General features: G+C 40.1%; 1 protein-coding gene across 29 annotated transcripts in view; it reads right to left on the minus strand.

Annotated features, from left to right (window-relative positions):
* The window catches only part of LOC119912904 (receptor-type tyrosine-protein phosphatase delta-like), a 371,622-nt gene that overhangs the window by 200,359 nt on the left and 148,660 nt on the right, over positions 1 to 22,603 (minus strand). For all 29 annotated transcript variants that reach the window (XM_038732142.1, XM_038732135.1, XM_038732138.1 and 26 more), the window contains exon 7: positions 17,335 to 17,378. The gene's annotated coding sequence lies outside the window, so the exon portion shown is untranslated. The remainder of the gene's footprint in view (positions 1 to 17,334; positions 17,379 to 22,603) is intronic.

Genomic DNA, 22,603 nt, shown 5'->3' on the forward strand with positions numbered 1-22,603 from the left:
AAGAAAAGAACAACATTTCAAGGACGTAGGGCAGCTAAACGCTCCGCTGCTTCAGTGTGAGTCCCACATTATCCTCTAGTTTTGTTTGTTGTTGTAAAATGTACACGTCCTGTGCCCTCTCTGGATGGTGAGTAGGACCGTAACAGGAGCTCATGGCACTTGTGATTGGCGAGTGGGTGTGTCACAAAAGGACAACAAAGGGAATGAATCTTTAACTGCATGACCGTTTAAAACGGGTCAGATGTGCTGTATCATTGACCTACATTTTAATCGCCATCTTCACAATTAGCTAATCACGTTCTTTCAAATCGCAATTTCGATTTGAAAATGATTAATCGTTCAGCCCTAGTCTGAATGCAGAAGAGGCAACCTGAAAAAGTCATTAATTTAATCTTTTTAGAAGCACTGTATCTTAGCAATTCCAAACCCACAGTGCAGCTGAACCTTCATACTGTCCCCAACTAAGAATAGTTCAAACATGATGGCTCCCACCTGCTATCTTCTACTTGTCTTGAACATCATGATTACAGATGTCAAAGTAATTCAAGTAGGAAAGTCAAACACCCCTGGAGTGCACTGTGCCATATCTTGCTATTTTCCCAACTATTGTTCTTTAAAACAAAGCGTGTTGTTCTTTCTTTCAGTGTCTGGCTCTTTCAATGACTGATCGTTCGGCTCCTCTCTCTGTACACCTTTATTAGTTTTAATAGATTTACATTCATTTTGCTTCATACTGCTTATCATGTGAGCAGCAGCTGCATCCTCATTTTACTGGCTTGTGTTGCAATTTGGTTCCCATAGAAACCAAGTCCAGTCACCCAATGGCAGCGAGGGTAGAACACCTCTGTAAGTGTCTTTAAAGTGGCCGGGTTATAATGGATTCTACTGTGTGAACAGTCTCTGTTTGCACATAATTGCGTGTAATCAGTACTTAGGCAGTGTGGTATGTAGTGTGCCCAGTGATACAATGGGGCTGCCATTTTTAGATGTTCTGTATCAAGTGATTTATGTGGACCTGTGCACATTTAGCACAACAGAAAAGCATAGCCAGAAGCGCAAGCACGCATGAAAGTACTGAAAGCAAATCACGTGATTTGTCTGGGAATTGATGCACACCACACTGATGAGCATTTTAAATTACATATATCAGAGATTATTAAACTTTGTTTTTTTGCAAAGGATGAGAGATAATTGTGGACAGTTGTTTTGTAACCTCAGGTGGCACACATCAGATGTTTCCTCAAACACCAAATGTACTTAGTGTACTGAGAGAAACAGCTGAAGACTGTACTTGCTTGAGGTAGCACGAAATAACACAATGGCTGAACACATTTGTGTACATCAAGGTTACCTTTAACTAAAGAGACTGAACATCTAAAAGGACCACAGCATATGCGAGTAGTTTGCCTTTTAAAACTTATTTTTGAAACTACACGCACATTTCATTATTTGAACTTTGCTTAGTCATAAAAGCTACAGAATAAACAAACTCCAGATTACTTCTGCATGTGTATTCATGTTCAAGGTATGATGGTAATGTAGATGTAATAACATTTTTAATACAGCAGAATAATCTCCTGTGCTTTGACAAGGTCAAATCATATTTTATTGATCCCCTCCTTTATGAATTAAAATTCCACTTAGTGATTTGCATTTGTGGTCAACAAGATGGAATTAAGACCAGAGGGAACTGACACTTTTGATTCCATTTATTTCCAACCTAATTATGTGGCCTATTTAGCCTTTACAGCTGACAATGACCTTTTCTTTCTTCCTTCTCTTAAGTTTACCCTCTCTCATTGTCTATCTTTCTATAAGTCTAAGTGACGGAGTACGGGGTGAATTTAATGATTTGATGTTAACAGGGAAATGAGTCCTTGGGAGCTTCAACAGCTGAAAAGAGCAACCATTAGGCTGGCGGACCTGCTTGCCTCAGCACTTACAGCCACACGTTTAAATGTTCGGCTTTCACCCGGAATGGCACGCGAGAGGCCTGAAGGGGGTTGGGGGAGAGGGCTTGATGTTGAGGTCCTAGGGAATTGCATGGTCATTCATCACATTAATGAGTCATGTCACTTTATTTACAAAAAAGGGAGAGTTTTTTTCCCTTGGATGGTCCCCACTATCATGATGCGGCATTCTGTTAATGTTGGCTGAAGATAATCGAAGAAGGCAATGTAAGAATGTTAATCTACAGTAGCCCAGGTAGTCAGCTGAGTTGGATTGACTGCTGCTGAATATTGGCGCCCTTGGTTGTGTTCTGACACCAGAGGTCAAAAGGTGGCTGGATTTTTGGGGTATAGGACAACCAGCTGTGCCAGATGTAGGTCACGGTTAACCAGGCAATTTTGGCTAACTTGGGAAAGTAATAGTCTCTGGGTGTTTGGATTGTGTACTAAACTGCAGCTGTATGAATTGTTTTTTGCTGTTACAGCAATTTTCTTTACTACTACTTCCTATTCAGAGTTCAAGTCAAGGAATTAACAATTTATAGAAAATCATTACACATTTAGATTTGGTGGCTCTCAAAATGTTGGGATGGTTGAGGGAGCTGTGGCAGCTGTGGCAGAAAGCTACACTGGCATGAACGCATCAGCACAGTAATAGTGAGAAGTTATAATGGCCATGCTGTACACTTACATGAATATGATTGGATGATACTAGTCAGCTGACAGCCACATAGCTGTGAATGAGCCAATGATTTTAAAGCATGAATGAAACAGCTGATCTCAGTCAGGTAATGCAAGCACAACTACAGTACTTTACTCTATTACAGCTGACAAACAGAAATGAAGTATTCCACCTACATTAAAAAAGCGAAATATCAATTATATGTGCATTATAGTTATTACATGTTTAAGGAGAGTTGTGTGATTTCATTGTACCTGGACTATTTCTACTGCGGGTTTAAAAACCCTCACAAAATCCACACATTGACTGAAATCACAGGAGTCTAATCCATTATTCCATAAATATTAGATGTTCATATTCATATAATATGTAGTTGTAGTTTATTGCAGTTAGATACAGTGCTATTTGGTCAGGTGACGAGAAAGCATAGAACACCACCAGTGCCCCACATGGAACAGTGGGTGGTAAATGGTTCCCAATGGATCCCATTCCTGTCTGTGGGCAAATGTAGATCCACAATACACATGAAACAGCCTACTAAGTCAAATCCAGCAGTCCTGCAGATTCACTCCCAGCTACTATATATACCCTCCCCGCCCCCCGCCCCCCTCCCCGCCCCCATGCTTGGGTTGCCTCATGAAAGGTCTAATACAGACATGGCAGGGAGATTTAAATAGGAGTGAGGATATTGGAACTATATGACATTTTTCTTCGCCTAGAAAATCCAAATCTGTGATATTACCATTTCAAGGGTGAACAGATTTAAAGCACGATGGACTGATAAATCTCGGGACAGGGTGAAATAGATGAATCTCAAGTTATTTACCCTTTTTAATTGGAAATGTCTGTCACAGGGCAGCAAGCCGAGTCCTCTTCCAAGCCATTATCTGTCTGCCTTGATCATTTGCAGGTATTTTATGGAGAGTGATGTCCTGAGTGTCAACGGCAGCTATTGAATTTATTCCTGTTGGATTTTTACAGGCTTAAGTATACAGCTGCTGAGGAAGGAAAAAGCTCAGAAAAGGTCAGCTTGTTAATCACATCACTACATTTACTGTTTTCACAGATTCACAGATGACGACTGACATGATTTTACTGCCAGAAAAGCCAAATAGTTAAATTTACTTTTAAGCTAAACTCTTAAGTTTGACAACGCCGTGGGGTTTATATGATTAATCTGTCAAAAGTTGAGCATCAGACTTACCTTTGTGACTAGCCAACTAGCAAGAACTGTTATCCCTTAACAGGGGTCTAAGCTGTGTTTTTGATAGACTTAAACAAGCCGTTGGTTCCTTTGAGCAAGCCCTTGGGCTTCACTCATAATTGCTCCCCAGGGTCCTGTCAATAGTTTCTACCTGCTCTTGAGCTCTCATTCCCGGGCTGTCATCCTTGCTGTACCGCCTGTCTGAGCCCCTGAGTGACACAGCACCGTCACAGGATGAGCTCTGCTGAAGGATATCTCGGGCTCCAAAGGAGGACACCACTGGGACGCTGCCTGCCCAGTTGATGATGTCACACTATGACAGCAGCGACAACTTGAGCTCAAAACTATTGGATGTGGACTGCTCAAGGACTGTAAGTGTTTATGTGGGTTGTGTACCATTGTGTATGAAATGCTCACTAAAATGAGATCCGAATGCCGATCCAGGGAAACCGCCAAACTTTTTTGCTGTATAAACAGACACATTGTTGCACTGCACTTTGAGAGAACCCTCGCCAAATGTGCATTCTGTACCAACAAACAATTCAATGATCTCATCTCTTATTCATACTATGAATCTTGACAGTGCCAACATCTCAGTATATGCTACAAAAAACATATATGAAAATAACAACCAACAACAGCCAAGTCACTCTAGTCTGCATTTGCCACAGCAGAAAAGGCAGTAGCTGACAAAGCCCCGATTTAAGCAAATGTTATCCACTTCTGAAGCAGTCGCTGGTGTGTTGTGACCATGACAGTACTAAAAGCAACACTTTTGTTTCAGTGTCACAGTATCTAGCAGCAGCATATAAAGGCTCATTTGCACCAGCTGCCAGTGGAGGTGACGGGGGCAACTCGTGTGCCAAGGGGCTGTTGGAAAAACAAAAGTAAAGCTGCCACAATCTACCTGCTCTTCTGCTTTGCCCTCCATAGAATATTTCTTGGTTAAATTGCTCTTTCAGTGGCTTTTGAAGGCCAGTGGTGATGAAAGACCGAGACATTGTGTGCTTGCACACTGTCACAGCAGGGATTAGCGAATGTTCTGAGCTGTTTGCAGTGGCAGGAGGTTGTGGGAAAGTTCTGCTTCACTTAAGAGCGTGTCTGCATTTGACTACTATACTGTATAGGGAAGTTAAGCGGGCAGTATTTGCAGGAGGACTTTTTTTAACTAACGCTAGCAGTTTGCAACTATTGGATGGATTGCCACGAAATCTTGACATTCATTGAATTCTAATGACTTTGGTGATCCCCAGACCTCTCATGTAGCGCCACCATCAGATCAAAAACTAAATATGTCCAATAGTTTAGTTAATGACTAAAACCTGCAAAACATTCCCATCATTGTCATTGTGAATATTTTAACATGCTGACACTAGTATTTAGCTCAAAGCACTGCTTTGCCTAATATACAGCCTCAGAGAGCCACTAGCATGGCTGTAGACTCTTATTTCGGCTGTACTGAGAAACCTCAGCACACTGATTTCAGCCCAGAATTGATACAGCTGTCACGTCTTTAGTTCATTTGAACTCTGAACAAGAAAAGAAGATCATGTTCCTAAACTTGCAGATGTACAACTAGACTGACAATATTTGTCTACAACTAGTTGCAGGCAAATATTGGTGTGCCAGCTCCCTTTTGTAAAGTGCCGATGAAGTGAGGGATTCCGTTTTGATGGTAATTTGAGCATAGACATTTGTAGACGAGGGTATTGCATGAGGGTCGATTCTGTCCCTTCACATCTCTCTCAGAACTCCGACTTCCAGAAACTTCCTAACAAAGTAAGTGATCGTTGGTGCAATGTGTCATGCTTCTGACGGCTTGATTGTTTCTGTGTTTTTACATGCAGAGGAGCGGAGAGAAAAAGAGAGCTTCATGTGTTGCTCAAGGTCCTTTTTAGATACTCCCCATACCACATCTCCCTGCACAATTAATTTTATCTTTGGGGTATTATCAAGAGGGAGCCTGGCAAAGCAGCATGACAGAAAAACGGTCCAGAACCCCGAGGCCCAGGGTGGGAATTAATCTGTTTGACAAGATCTCTCACAAACGATTTGCCTGGCTTTCCTTCAGCTGGATGTTGCCACTACCCTGCATATCTGAGGGGGTGAAGAATAAGCATGTTTCTAACATAATGCAGACTGAATCAACTCATAATGTTGAAGTGAGCAGTGACAGGGTGTCGTCGATGTGTTGGAAACACAAAAAGGCACCTCATGCAGGTGTTCATTGTTAGCACATCCTTAAGTGAGACATTAGCATTCTTTAAATCAACCATACAGCCATAATAATGAATTCCTATCATGGCCAGCTGACATTGGCATCATTTTCTCCACAAAGCAGAATTTAGTCCAAGCGTCCAAAAAGGGTTAGCCTTGTTCTGCTCACGCTTTCAAAACTATTGACATCAAGCAGACGTTTGATGCATTATCTGGGACGCAGAAAATTAATCAAAGTAATGATTGAATAATTATCTCAAGTGCAATTAATTAAACATGCCAATGAACTCATCTTGAACAGCTGTCCTAGCTTCACCACTTAATCACTTGTGAGAATTACCAAACACAAATGGAGGACGCCGAGTGCATGCAATAATCTCTGCAAAGTGCATTGTTTACAAACAGTAATTAATATCACACCGTGTATTAGCGGGCTAAGTGACTGCAGTGCACTTCTATAATTGTACCAGAGAGAGTTGGGTTTCTTCCCCACTCTTGCCTCAGACACCCCTTGTTAAGACAGGAGACAGATTACAAGACTGAGTGCTGACATAGAACACATTCCAAAAATTCACACAGATTTACAGTGTTTTCGACTTTGTATTTTGTGGCCGCCTCATTAAAATGCCAGAAACACATCATCCTCCGTTGCAAAATCTATGATTTAACCTACTTAATGTCCTGGACACCATTAACCTGATAATTCAGGCTGAACCCAATTTCTACCCACATACTGTAAAATGGATTTATTTTATGTTTCTGCCTGAGAATGTGAAATAGTTCCCACTATTGGCAAAGTACTGCCTAAAAGTGTCTTAGAGTCTCTTGAAGGGATAGTTCTACAGTGAGGTAATTTCGGGCATCACATATGCGGCTTTCATGGTTCGTGGAGCCTGACAGTCACAGCGGACTCCAGGAAATGGTCTGTGTGGTTTTGACATATGAGGGATCTATCTTCGACAGACTAGAGTCTGAAAACAGGAATGAAGATTGACATCGAGTGGCACCAGGCAGCAGACAGCCTAAAACTGAACTGGACAGGAACAATCACTAGCACTTCATATATGGTCGTTTATGAGTTGAAGTTATGGTTTGCTGATCACAACAATACTGTGGATCTCTAGCTTAGTTCAGCACAATGGACTACTGGACTATTATTATACACACACATTATTATAATATCAGTAATTACATGCACTTCTCATAACTTAACTAAAGTGGTGCTGTTGTCATTAGAATAAGAAACCATTGTGGGGTTCTGAATATAAAAAAAGGATAATGAGCATATTCATTATAAATGTAATCTTTCACAGTACTTTACATTTCATTGAGGATTGTACCATCAGAGCACAAGTGAGATACTACAGTAATTAAAATAAGCTTTGTGCAAACAGTGACTTACAGATTTTTTCCCCTTTTGCTTTTCATTACTTCAAAATTCACATGTATAATGACAACATAGAGAATAAAATGCCTCAGGCGAAGTAAAATATAATAAAATACAGCGGCGCCAGACAAAGGTTACCTATTACAAAATTACTGTCAAGGAAATCAAACGTTATTGGTAAGATGAAGTTACAAATCAGCTACATATTCATTCTATTCTGATATCACTTTTTATTAGTGTTTTATTCTATCATGAAATTTCTCAGTTTAAAAAAAAACAAAAACACTTGAATGAAAATAACACAGAGCTTGGACAACGGACATAAATTTGCATTTTGAACCACAGTTTCTTTAAATCAAATGTCACCAACTTTATCAATTAACGGGCGGAAAAGCAATCAACTTGAATTCTGACTTTTGGACTTCAGTGGAACAGAACATTTAGTCTTACATCAAAATTGTTGAAGCCATTGCAGTTTAATATTTTCTTTGCTTGTTTTTCTTGCTTATTTGACTGTCTGTCTTTATATCCACAAATTTATGTCACGCTGGAGAATACTCTTAATAGCTTCAAGAATTACTTGACTGGCTTAAAAACTAAGTTTAAAGTACAAAATGATTTTGCTGCTTGTCGCAGGCAAAACATCCAGTCACTTTGATATTTTTTGTTTTGTTTTGTCCCAGCAGAGTGCTTTGTTGGAATCGATTTCCCTCCAGTATAATTGGTGTCATGCCTGGTTTGGCTAAATAAGCCGCTTCACCAGAAGATACTCTGGCAAACTGAAAGGGCATTGCTGACACTTTGCTTAAGAATATTCTGAGCAATTACACTGACAGAAAAGGGGTTTTCACGCATTATGCTGTACAAATCTCTTTGAACAGTTTGTAGTAGTAGTAATAGGAATTGCTTACACTTAGTCCGGAAATATCAGTTATCTCATCAACAGTCTATTTTGTCTGTGATTTTATGGTTATTGTGCGCAATACAGTACAGTCCAGCTTTCCCAGTTGACCGTGGTTCATGTAACATTCAGATCATGAATGCCAATAACATTAGCTTGTTACCAAATTCCCACAGTGTATCATCTCACTTTAACTTATGTGTTTTTTAGCAGACTTTTACTGTAATTGAAGCACATTAGCTCAAAATGGGTTCACCTCTGATCATTCATTGACGCTCAGTGAAAGTCTGTAAAACCCAATTCACTGTCAGCAATCCAGAGGAGCTTAATGTATTTTTGTTAACAGAAAAGTACAAGGTCAAAAGGTTAATATCTGGCCGTGACTACAATCCTCTATACTATTGTAGCAGTGCATCCCCTCTCTCACTCTTTATCTCTCTCTCATTCGCTCTTCCACAATTGTGTTATTGTGTGAGTGCACACAGATGCACACACAAACACACACACACACACACACATGTGTGGTACTCTCTCTCCTCCCCTCAAGTTTCAGCAGAGCCATCCATCCAAACCCATAGACCATGAAATTAGGTTAAGACGTAAGGCTGTGAATGACACAGGTGTGGATACAAATGAGAACATCCGAATGAAGAAGTACAGATCCAAGACGGCTGATACTGTAGTCGTTATAGGCATTCAGAATTATATTTCACAGCTTCCTCCTTCATTTTATTTAGCCCACTTTCCTCGTTGTGTATTAGTGGTCAGGACAGGGCATTAGCATACATGCTGGGAAGCTGTATGTAAGGATATTAGGATCTCTGTCATATTCCAAATCTCATTTCCCATAGAAAACTTTAAAGTCGCTCAAGCTTGTCTGTGCTCCTCTGCTCCCTTGTATAAATCAGAGCATTTCTTTTCTTGCTTTTTTTTTCCTTTTTTGAATACATTCAGATATTCACATTTTGCCGTCTTGTTCTTTTTAATAATTTCCCTCTATGTACGAGTAAGATTTAACAAGTGACAAGCACAATGGCAATAATTGCTACGCCATTTTTTATGACAATATTAATGTACTCACCGCATCGGCAGGCAGACATCTGGTATTGGACAATTCTGCTAAACCCAGGATTCAGTGTTTTTTTTGCATAAGGCACTGCATTCCCACACTAGGTATGGTTACATTGAGGCAACTAAAACCAAAGATTGTCTTCATAGTTAAAAAAATATATATATATTAACTGTTGTCTGTGTGGATTGAACATGAAAATCAGACACCAGCTTAACCATACCTTTTGCCTCACTATATAAATATCAGTGTTTCCCCCATTGGCACTAAAAAATGGCATTCAATGTGTCATCTGCTGGAGAATTGTGATTACTAGGGAAACGGGGCTGTAACATATCTGCTGAGCGTGAGCTGCTTTTAGTGATACAGATGTAAACCAACATTGTGATGCAGGGTCGTTGTCAGCTGATTGCAGAACTACTGTATACCGCCATCCAACTGAAGGCTGTAATGGAAATTTGTCCTTTAGTGAGTCTTCTGAAATAAAGAATTCAATCCAGATGTCTTTAAGGGTTTTATTCTTTGCAAAGGGCCAGACAAACATTCAGAGTGCAACCAGTCTGCAGAATGTAAGACAAAGAGCCAGTGAAGAAACAGGTGACTTTATACTCTAAGGGTATTACGCCTATCAAGGACAGTCAGATAAGAAACACTGTAACAAGCTACATTCCCATGGGAACTAACTTCACCTAGCTGCAACATAATAAAAGTATCAAACACTACACAATGAAACATTGAAATATCATATGTCCATCGCAAGGCCTATGTGTCGTATTCTTGCAAAAGTCAGTTGCAGTTGTCTTAGAGTAAAGCAGACTTGTAACATAACTGTTTATAAAGAAAAAAAAAGATGAATCTATACATTATGTCTATTTCCATCCACACAAATCCGTGCAAACAGTGAGAATGTCATGGTATTTCATTTGAATGTGTGATGATTGTGAGAGTTGTGTGAAACATGACAGCTAACATTTCACAGAAAAGCAGCAATTTAATGGAAAATTATTGCGTCAAGTGCAATAAACTGCAGATTGATTGAGGCAGAAAAAGGTGGCCTGAATATCTTTGCCTGTTGATGATCATGCAGGTGGACTGAGGGTAGCGCACAAAAGAAGTCAAGAACAGTTAGTTATTAAATACAGTCAAGTCGATTAAGGGGGATTTTTGTAAGTGATGTAAAACAGTGGTAGTGACATGGCAAGCCTACGCTTCATGCACAGGCCTTTATTAAAGAGCACTGATGGCAAACACCCAATCAATGTAGACTTTTGAACTGCTGGCCATAATACTCTATTCTATGAATAGTGCAGATGTGAAGCTCTTCTCTCAATACCCCATATTTTTTTTATTTTGCCCTCACAATGCAGAAAAAAAAATCTGACAAGACAGTCACAGTGTGGTTAAACCATCAGATCTGTCATAAAAGGGCCGTAGAAAGTGTAAAAGCAACCACAGCTAGAGACGGTAATGTGAGAGCACCACATTGACTATTGCTTTTACTATAATAGGTATTGACCTGTGCATCAGCGAGGATCTGCTGATGTCTGCAGTCCTTCAAACCCCACTGAGTTCAGACATGGAAAGTTTCTACCCCAATCACCATAGGTCCACATTGATACAAAAGACTGCTGAGCACTTGAAAGGGAATAAAATATGTGCAATGGTGAATGTGATATAAGCTGAATCTGATTTTGATTGATAGGCCCTTTGGGGCCATGTTGGGTGCATGAAAGAGAGACTCAAGAATGAATTTGCGAACTAATGATCCTTTCCGTTTTTGAATTATGTTTAACCTGCGTATTGAAGATATCGTGACGGGGAAGATGACGGAATGGAAGTGTGAGTGGAATTGGAATGCCAATCAAGAAAAACAAACCCTATACACCGCAGCACTGGTTGAACTAATTGCTTTAGAAGGCAACTTCAGTACTCTAACTGTGTTTATATACAGCGTAAACAAAGACACAATACCAATATATTTCTATTCATTGCCTTAGAGGCACAGTTAGTTTGAAATGAATAGACTTAAGTGGTAAATCAGCTCATATAATGTGTCAACTGCTTGCTTGCACGCACACACACACACACGCATAGTACATAAGCACTTGTGGGAATGCGAAAGGGTCAAGTGGTTTTCAATGTGTGCTATGAAAAGTCCTGACGCTAGCTAATATTTCCTGATGTGTTCTTTTTATTTGCATACTGGGTGCTGCCTCAGCCCGCTCCTATTGTCAGAGCCTTCTATTTGAATGTCAACGCTATTATTACAGCAGGTGATGCAACAGCAGGTGTCTCTCTGCCTGTCTGTCTCGTACCCTCTGTCTGTCTTTCCTTGTGTTTGTGCCCCTCTCTCCTTCTCTCTCAGCCTCTCCTGCTTTCCTTCCCTCAGCTTTGTTTAACAGCTATCATTATGTGTCTGCCAAATGGAATCCACTCTGTTGCAGGCATCTCTATTTTTCTAGGCTTGACATTCTACCACTCTTTTCCCACTCACTCCGACTGTAATGGGCGAAACGGAGAAAGCTCCTTGTTGCTGTCTTGCCTCTCTATTCATATTGTTTACAGCCGAAGCCCTGACAGTGTTGGCTTCTGACTAGCTTTGGGAAAATGGACACTTTGACATTTCACACCCTGAAATGTGGCAGCGCATGGTATTACTTGTAAACACTGTTCATTACTGCCTTGACAGCTGATGACCGAGATCCAACCCTCCCGCACCTGTCTCTGCCAAGACTGCACACAAACGGGACTTTCTAACTTCAGGATGTTCAGAACGATCAAAGCTGAGAGGCTGTGTTCTTTTTCTATTTTCTTATCCTGTGCTCCTCTTTCTATCTGTCCTTCCTTTCAACCATGTAATCAAGTGCACTTTACTGCTGTCATGTCTGCATAGGTCTGACTTTATTTTTAACTTGGGCTTCATTGATGTTGAGAGATTGAGACTGTGGAAAGAAAGCACCATGAGTTTGGAAATGGCACGGAAAAGTTGACTGAAGAATGAAGAGAATGGCTAAATATATAGTTTATAGGATTTTGACTTGTAGCCATAGTTTTGTAATAAGGGAACTCTCTGAACAGTAGCAATAAAGGTTAAATCAATTTGTCTGCCACATTTGTCAATGAAATATATGTCCTTCAATATAAGGTTAGCATCACCAAGTCTAAATTTCCTGTCAAACGCAATGGAAATTTCAGGATGAGTCATTCATTTAGGGCTTATCTATAAGTCTGTTAGCTTTCCATGTAAATTCATTGGAAAATGTTTCACGAGCTTGTAAAGTTGAATAGTAAAACTGTAAAAATGTATTTCATATCTCGACATTGGAGTAAGTGTCCTACTAAATGATTGAGCCGCAATTATGACACGACTGTAAAAGGCTCGTTCTTTTATCATATGCAGACAAAAATTTTGCTTCAAGTCAAGTGCTTCTCTACTTCCTTGTTCAAACTGGAACCCTAATGGAACCCCCCACACACACACAATTTGTTCAGTATGTCATTTTAAGTCAGCATAAATCTGGCAAGTAGACTTTAATGAATCTGAAGGGGTCTGGATTGCTTAGAGACGATCACTGATTTAAGAGCGGGAGTAAGGTGATTTCCTTAAAAAATGTAATCTGCCCCTCCACAGACGTGCACAGCTGTTTGCTCTACTTACAGGAACTTACAGTTAGTAGACTACAAAACATGACCAAATGATGCCCAGGTAAATGAGATTTTGGGGAATTTTTGAAAGATTGGCTTGAAAATTCCTTGTCAATATGTCAGTGTCTGTATGACATCGTTTCTGATCCAGCTTTTTTGGAAGATTCTGAAAATGGGCATAAGAGGTAAGATGAAGGTCAAGATTACATCAAGATTTTTTTTTTAACATTCATGGTTTGGTAATCTTGTTGGAGACTGGCATATAGAAGAGCGTTAAGGATTGAAACATTTGAGTAAGAAAATAATACTGTGTTGTCAGCGTATACAGAAAGAAAATACATGTATGAGTGAAGTACCCAGTATACTGTACTGTGGTTACTACAGATTGTTATTGATCAGTTTTAACATGTCAGAGAGGATAATAACATTAAAGTTGTTAAAACATTTGCTCTTCAGATGCTCAGTTTATTAACTAATGTGGATTTTTTAGGGGTTTTCTGTCCCTCTGACATAAATGAAGACCATTTATTGATTAGAATTGAAAGTGAGTGTAATCTGAAGGAATATGCAGGAAGAAGGAAAGATTGCTAAGTAGCAACAAAGCTTTCGAACAAGACTTCTAAATATCCACTGCTCCAAAAGTACTAGACCTGTAAAGTTGTTTCATTTACAGTTGCCAAATTGTGAACCATATTTTATTAGACTTGGTCTTTCGTATTGATGGTCTGAACAGATATTGTAACCAAGGCTACCCTGCTGCAAGGCTTGAGCATAATTTACACTGCTCTAAAACATAAAACATATATACAGTACAATAATCACTAGCAATAAAGACTGCAATATGTCAGTAGTTTAAATAGTCTAATGCTTGGTGCAACTACTCTGATGCCTTTGTTCGGATGGGCAAAATATCGTCAGTGATATTCACGCAAATGGTAGATTTATGAGTGAGATTTGAGATTTTGAATAATATATTTGACCACGAATCACTTAGCACACCAATGATGTAAGCAATAACCAATCAACAAAGTGCATTTTGAAAACATCAGTAGCCAAACATGATTCAGGGTCCGTGCAAGTGCACTGTGTGGTCAGACAGTGTGAATTTTGATGATTTTAATAATAGAGAGTAGAAACTGGAAAGTGGTTTGACTTGCTCCTCTGTTACATAAATTGACTAGACAAAAGGTGAATAGTTGAGGACAGTTATAGGTCTTCCCCAGTATGCAATATACACTGAACAAAATTATAAACGTAAAAATATAAATGTATGCTGTTGTTTTACCTTCGACATCATTGGATAGGTGCACAGCAGCTTCACACAATCCTGATTTATTACATTCACGTACGTATTCAAGAACAAAGACACAAAATGCAAAGTACATAACAGTATAAAAAAATAAATCCACAGGTTATTGAGTCTGTATGATTATCTGGTAGAAAATTAGCCCAGATGATGCACACGTCTCTCACGTTTGCCCTTGAAACTATTTCTCCAACGTGTGCCTATGCTATAAATATCTGACAAATGAGTTTCATCACTGCAGAGATATGGAATACATTTTGGCACAACTACGTATTTTAATATGATTATCACTAATATCATTCATATTGGTAAAAGTTCCAGTTCAGTGGCTGAATATTCTCATATCCGGTGGGGCTGGGAAAGCCACTTTTTATTCCCAAAGAGGCAACAGCAATATTGCATGTCTTTTGAGTTTATGCAAAGCGTTTCCTATTTTCCTCCAACAGCACTCACTCAGAGCAGCCATGGCAAATATCATTAAATGCCCTGCTAACACCCTACACTCTCTACCGCACACACACGCACGCGCATACACAAACAAACACACATACAAAACCGCCTCTACCTTCTCTCCACCCATACTCATTTCTCCCCTTCCTTTTTCTTCCTGGCTATCACTCAGTCGCAGTGCATGAGGGAAAGAGAGTACATTGATCTGCCAAAGTGAGCAGCCATTTCACAGGGCGAGTTTGCACGGGGCTCCTGTCCCTGAATGGGAATTGCTCATTTCACCTGGCTGCCTCGCCTATAGCAGACTAGTGGGAAGCCCCGGTAGAGAGGGACAGAGGGAGGGAGGGCGTGCTGGATTTAGAGCCCTGGTCAGGGCTTGGCAGGCGGCAGATAAGAGCTCCTCATGCTGCTCCTGCATGCACTTACCACTGCTGCTGGAGCCTCAGCCTCTCTCTCTGTCTTTCACACACACATAGCTTTTTCTCCACACATGCGAGGCACTAATAATAACTTTGGTGTTCTGGTGAGTCAGCCTTCTTTCCTCAGGCATGGATAAAAGTAAAACATGGTGCCTTTATTGAGTCTGAAATCACTAACTGTGGAATTCCCAGAACAGGGCTTTCGCTCAGCCTGTATTCCATTCACTGCCAGGATGCCATGTGTCCACAAGATCTAATATTGTGTCCAAAGCAGGTGCTGATGGACTGATAAACAAGCCAGTAAACTATTTACGACATTCACATGGACAACATGCAGTATAGGAAATATGTAGTTATGCAGGACTAAAAAGCTGTAGCTGAATAATGGGCCATTTCCATGACAAAATGTGGAAAGTGTATCTTTAAGATGAATCGTTCAACATTAAAAACAAAAAAAATGTGATGTGTCCAATTTTTGTTTTAAATCCAACATTAGATATTTCATATACCAACGTTGTCTTTTTTAATTAAGTTTATGTAGTTCTAATTTGTTTTGCTTACTTTCTTTGAAAGGCAATGGCTGCTTGGTTTATGTTTACTGGTAGTGTGGTGTTACTGTACCACATGTAGGACACGGTGGAATGTGGATGCATAAGGGTCAGGAAACTGGAGGTCACTGTTCCCGCCCTGAGTACCACATGTGGTTGTGTTTAGGCAACAAATGCACTTTGGTTAAGGATGGGGAAAAGACTGGGGTCTCAGGTAAAGGTCAAGTAAACCCTGTCATTCTTCAGTCACATTCAACTTTTCCAATAGATGCTGATCTTTAGCAAACTCTAATCAAGTGCTTCAAACGACTTAACATAAAAATGTCAATCATGCTTTAGTTGGTACAAGTGGATATTGTATTGCACTGAAATACGAATGAAATACTTTGTCAGTGCAGTGTCAGTGTTTTGCTTTCACGTTTATTATGAACAGTCTTGAAAATTTGCAGACACTGATTATTTATTTCTCTAAGACAAGTTTGCATATACATTTAATGCTTTTTACATTAGCTGAACTTCACCAACACAACGGCAGTGAATTGGATTCTGTTCATAGTGCTCGTGGCATTTTAAAAATTCTAAATTGATGTGTCCTTGTTAGTCTGGATAATCCCTGTGAACTGTAATATGGACTACGTTTCTGTTGAAAGTAATATAATTCCATTCAAGTAAAAATTCCATTCACAGCCATTGTGTTGTGACAGATGGAAATTAAGGAGATGGATATCTCAAAACTTCAGTATATCGTTTAAAGTAATCTGTTTTGTTATTTAGACCCAACCCTTTAAAAAATGCAACCACTATTTCAAAATTTCTAAAAATGTATGTGCACAGTGCTATTGTCACTTTTAAGCTGTTTTCCCAACATATGTCAACTAAATCTCCGAACTTAACTTGTATATAAGTGGAGCCTTCCAGTATTTGACTGCCCCCCCCCATTCCATCCAGCCGCTTCATTCACCCACTTCATCCTTCACATGTTCTCAAATTGATTTCTCTCTACCCTGGTCAGCCCACTTCCCTCCCTCCATCTAGCCTATCTCTCTGCTGCTCTCCTTGCTCAGTGACAGTCTCATCACACTCTATCAATCAGGCTTGTGAGGCCCGGGCGCAGTGCAGCACAGCATCGCACCGCACAGTCCTAGTCTGGTCCCATCAGTGCCAGTCAGTCTCCCTCACTCTCTCAGTCACTTTAAAAAAGGTTTAGGTTGCCAGATATAGTCTGTTTCCCCTGGCCCCATCGCAGGTCAGGAGATGGGAGGGATTGAGCTGGAGTCGAGATTCAGTTTAGCGCTTGATTTGATATCGCTTGACGTATTCTCTGGCCTGTCTCTGAACTAAAAAAATGGGCAGCTCCTCTTTTAAACAGAGCTGGATATTTGGGCACACGACTCCGCTCGCTCCCATAGCTGATACATTTGACAACATAGAGAAAAGGCACAGCGTGTGAGCGTCCTTGATGTGTCGCATGGAATTTGAGCAAATGGGAAATGATGCAAAACAGAGGTCAGATCAGTTGTGTCCTCAACTCATCAGCTATTCCTTTCAGTCTCTTACCTGCCGCAGGCCTCATCCTGTGGTTGACATCTCAGGAAAGAGAACTGCATAAATGAGAAAGACAGAGAGGAACAGGACAGGGATGAATAGCTTAATCAACCTGTCTGTGTGGAGCGAAGGCAGGCTTTTCTGTGCCTTTTATTACAAACAACAAGGAATGCTTACTAAAAATAAAGCACCAATGGAGTTAACCATACAGTATTTGCCATAAAAAAACTCTTGTTATGTTGTTCATTTAATTAGTTAATTTACTCAGCAAAATTATGTACAAAATACACAGTAGTTTTTCACAGAATATTTCTTTCCCAACCAAATTTGAGTTAAAGGAATAGAAAATTGCATGTGCAGTAGAGAATGACTTAACCACAGTTATCGATTGGCTTTGTGAATTATAATGAAAACAAGTGTAATTACATTTTCCTGTAAGTACCACAACAAATTAGGCTTGTGAGTTATTCTGGAAGCAAAAGAGGGGAGAGAAAAAAAAAAAGTCCTGCATTTAATGTGCTGGGAAGATTTTCTCAGGCTATTTCCTTGCTAAATGCATTAGCAGATGCTGCTGTGCTCATACAAGCCTGTGGACTAATATTCTTGTAAATGATTAGCTACTTATTTAACCAACAGGGATAAATGTGCTTTGGGTGGTTACAACAAAAATGAGTAGGGGATAAACATTTTTTTTTAGCTACACTGGGTGAGCTTTAATTTGACTCATTATCTTTAAAAACGTTATTGTAGGGCTTTATGGCAGTCGAATGAGATGATTAGCCATGATGATTATGAATGTCATGATTACAGTAGTCTCTCTAGCCAAAAACTTCTCTTTCGTGGTAATTCAGTCAATTTTCTGTGTGAATGTAGCTGGCAGATTTTCTATGTAAAAGCAAACAAGGCAACTCGACATTTAGTTGCACTAAAAGGTCTTCAAATAGTGGAAACAAAATCATTTAATATTTAAAGTTTTAGGGTCCTAAATGACAGGGAAACATAATGACCAAGGTGAGGATTTGAATGGTTCCTAACTTCATCAACAGTGTGTTTTGCTAAGTTCCTTGTTATCTGGTGTCTCCCTATACACCCTGTTCATGCTAATGAATCCACAAATTAAATTGTAGAACAGAGGAATATTAGGGCGCCTGCCGTTTTGATGTGGTGAGGAATACTCAATTAGGCTGGATTTGGCCCCCATAATTATTACATTATAACTAAGATAAGTGTTCAATGGCAACAAATGCTTTGATGGACTCCATTCTGTAACAAAGGCAACGGGTGAGCAAAGACGAAAATGCCAGAACAGAGGAGGGAAGGGGTAACAGAGGAAAAAAAAGCAAGCAGAAAGTGACAAGAAAGCTATTGCACGGGAGCCCGTCTGCAGCAGCCATATTTCATTACACAGCACCGAAGCTTAGGAGGCAATCAAGCATATTTAGCCATCCTCGTCTCGCCCCCCCCCCTCTCCCCAAAGCAATTATTACTCCCCAGTTTTTTACTGTGCTTTGCCATGGGGAAAATGAACCGCAGTACTTATCAGCTCAATGCATACACAAGTGACTGGGGTGGAGGACATGTAGGTGTGTGTGTGTGTGTGTGTGTGTGTGTATGTGTGTGAGCAAGGACGCTTGTGTTTACGTTTTTTTTGGGGGGGGGGCTGTTGACGAGCTGATCACTAGTGAGCAATAGGTTACCCTTTTCAATCCCATTAGCGTGGTAACATCAGCACATTTAGGGGCAGCAGGCGGAGCGAGGGGAGATACAGAGATAACCATAAACATGTCACCAAAAAATGCATTGTTATTTGCATTCATATTGGAAAAAGCCAAATTGATGTGGGGTCAAACAGGGAAGGTGAGGGTTTATGACGTGTGCATAGCTCTGCTGTCAGCAGCTCTGATCTATCGGACCGGCCAGCCTTGTCAGGCTTTACGCCTGATTATATTATCATGGCTGACCATCAATGCGAATGAATGATTGTTCATCCCCAAATGGGAGTAAAATGAATATAGCAGAATGCAAACAGCACATTCTGCTATTAATACAGTGGATGGCCATGCATTCCCCATCCTGAAGTCATCTAGTTAAGTGATGCATTGCATGTCAGTGCAATACAAAACACTTTCAAAATACCGTGGCTGTTTCTTGCTCTTTATTCAGTCTGTGTTTTTTTTTTGTTTGTTTGTTTGTTTGTTTTCTTAAATATTATAGAACAGTAATAGAGTGTAGCGGCAGAGCTGTGAAATAAAAAAAACAAACATACTTCACTATTCTGTGGGTTTTGAGCAGCTAATGTGCACTCATTTGGGTGGCACAGCCGCCAACTGCAGCATTAGTCCCCATCTGGGGACTTGTGTTATGGTGAAAGTGCTTCTCCATTTGTGAGACTCTTCAGTTCTGGGCATCCTCCCCAAGCCCATAACTCAACGTCCCTCTATCACTCCCATGCGACTGGCTGTCATAATCATCAGCATTATGCTACCTCAATGGGCCTGATTTACAAGTCTGGACATGGCACCAGCTCTGTGCCAAGAGGTAAACATGAGGCAGTTTGCTACCGCCAAGCCTATTTCTCTCTACTGCATTTAATGGGGAGGAGAGACCGATATTCATAACAGAAAAGTAGGTTTTCAGCTACTTGTAGCTTTTACAAGACTGCAAATAAAAAAGGCCTCAGATGTTTTGAAAATTTCTAAATATAAGCTTTATTTTTGCAGTTAAGTATAAACACTCGTCTGATGTATAATTTAGGATTCAGTGTAGTATACATGAATGCATGCATTGATTAGGTTCATAAATTTTTGGGTAAGAGACTGTACGAAAATGATTGTTTTTGAAGCCTTCCCTTGAAAGATTTATTGTATTTATTGCTTTGCTACATGCAAGTTTAGCAATCCTGTCTCTGTTTGTCCATTATAATCAACTGGTAGCCCATAGGGCCAATGGTTTAGTTCTGAGAAATGCAGGATTATGCTTATGAGCAATTAAACATTATATCTACCAACAATCCTTCCCACCTCCACAAATGGGGGGATAAAAGGTAAATGTTTTAGTTAATTAGGAAACGCGTTGAACCAATTTAATATTTTTGTATTATTTTGACATGTTGGGGGGAGGGTGTTAGTAGGGGAAGAAAATATTAATAACTCTCAGAAGGACTTTGGTTGTTAAAAAATTGTTAGCCCCTCCCCCTCCTCCCTTATTCTTGTAATATATTTAAAATTTTCAAATAGAAAGCACCTTTACATTTAGTTGAAAATTAAAAATACTATGCAATGTCCATGGAACAGTACTGCATGTCACAAAAAGAATAAACCTCCTTTTTTGAAAGGCAAAGAAAGGCCAAACCCATATTATTTTAATTATTATTAATATTATTGGTTTTATTCATATTGTTGTAATAACGGAATAGTGTCCCCGCCTCCACTTGCTGCTTAGTATGAAACTATATTGCATCTGCAGTAAGTAGACAGTTGCACATCATTTAGAAATTGAAATATAATGTCTTTCATGGAGTATTATGTCTGATTATATGCTTTTGGACTTTGAATCATACTTTTTCACCTTGAGGCAGCACCTGGCCCTCTCCTTAACCCTCTCACTCATTCTACAATATTATATTATCCCATATTCATCCACATATTGCGCCTGCTAAGTGATGGGCCACATAAATCAATTTTTATATACACACACACAATAACAGTTATATGCGGGCTTCCAAACCGCCTGCTGATAGCTGCCATTTCTTATCACTCCAGTTGAATATAGCACCGGTATGAAGTCAGTTTTGCTCGCTGTCTAAATGGAGGAGAATGAGAGAGAGGGAAGGCATTTTTGTTCAAATTACTTAAGCTGCCTACAAAGCACTTTGTATAGCTCAGTGGTTAAGAAAATTCACTGAAAAGAGAAGGAAAACTTGTACAGTGGGAAACTAGTGTTGATGACAGAGAATCTCCTATATATTATTGAGGATTCCTCATTCTGTTGTGCACAGATATCACGATTCCTGTGTTCATATGTATTTAATTTTGCACGCACAATAATGGCGCGCTTCGTGCGTGTAAATATAACCACGAGGCCTGCACAGAAATTCATATAGCTCTCTTACAACTTCAGGAGAGGTACTGATGTCTGTAAAGCAACAACCAGATTCAGTGCGATTACTCCGTCACAGGGCACATGAATAGACTTTTCTTTTACTTTATATTTCTGCCTCTCAAGTAATGGTGAGTGTAATTCAGCCATCTGCAGTATTATTTTGAAACGCCTCATACATAAGCTAATCAAGCATGTTTATTTTTTGGAGTTGCAGTCTTTAACATTTGCGAGGAAAAGTGTGGCCCCGTAATTAATGAGCTAAGCTGAAATGAGCTCTCATAACTGTGAAGTGAAATCACTGAAAGCACGGTAGCACATATTCTCCATCTCTTTTGCTCCTAAGGTTCCAGCAAGGGAGAATTTTGATTTTTCTCCAAATGGCATCAAGCATGGGTGTTACGACAGTAGGGAGGGCCCATCGGCGGACAGCGTGATGTCATGAGAGCATTTGATAGACAACAGCACAGCAGGAGAGAGAAGAGAGGAAGTGAGGACTCAGGACTACAGAGCCAAGAGACACTTTCTCTTTCACTCTCTTGCTCCCAACTGCTCCCAGTGCCAGAGACACGGGCCGCTGCACAGACAGATGGCGAGGAAGAGTGTGCGCGCGCGTGTATGTGTGTGCGTGTGTGAGTATGTAGTGCGTAGTGACGCCATTCGGCTTTGTGCAAGTGTGAGGTGTGGTGTGCGAGGGATATAAGGGGAGAAGATGAAGAACTGAAAACCACTGCAGAGGATGTGTGTGTGTGCATGTGTGTGTGTAAGTGGTGACTTTCTCATGTACGCTTTAATCCATGTGCTCTTTTTAACAAAAAAATTCCACATCCAAATAGCTTGTGTACTTCTTACGGCAGCAATAAAAGTTGATTTCCGCCGTCACTTTGCGCTCACCTGTCATACTGCACAGGGTGCACATTGCAAATAAGGGACCTCTCCTGATGAGGAGAGGCACACCTACTAGAGGAGCTGTGGGGGTGAGGAGGATGTGGGTGGAAGGATTCTGTATTGACAGACTGCCATCTACTGGATTTTCCTATGATTTCAATACATACTCTTATCACCGCGCCTCCTCTTGCATACAGTAAATGCATACATGTATTTACCATCAACGATTGTCATTTATGGTAAATAAGCCAACTGTATGCCCGCATTTGGAGATACAGACAGATACAGATTACAG

This window comes from Micropterus salmoides, unplaced genomic scaffold (genome assembly GCF_014851395.1).
Source record: "Micropterus salmoides isolate LMB-PRFRI ecotype aquatic unplaced genomic scaffold, ASM1485139v1 Ms_hic_scaffold_2, whole genome shotgun sequence".
Taxonomy (NCBI): Eukaryota; Metazoa; Chordata; class Actinopteri; order Centrarchiformes; family Centrarchidae; genus Micropterus; species Micropterus salmoides.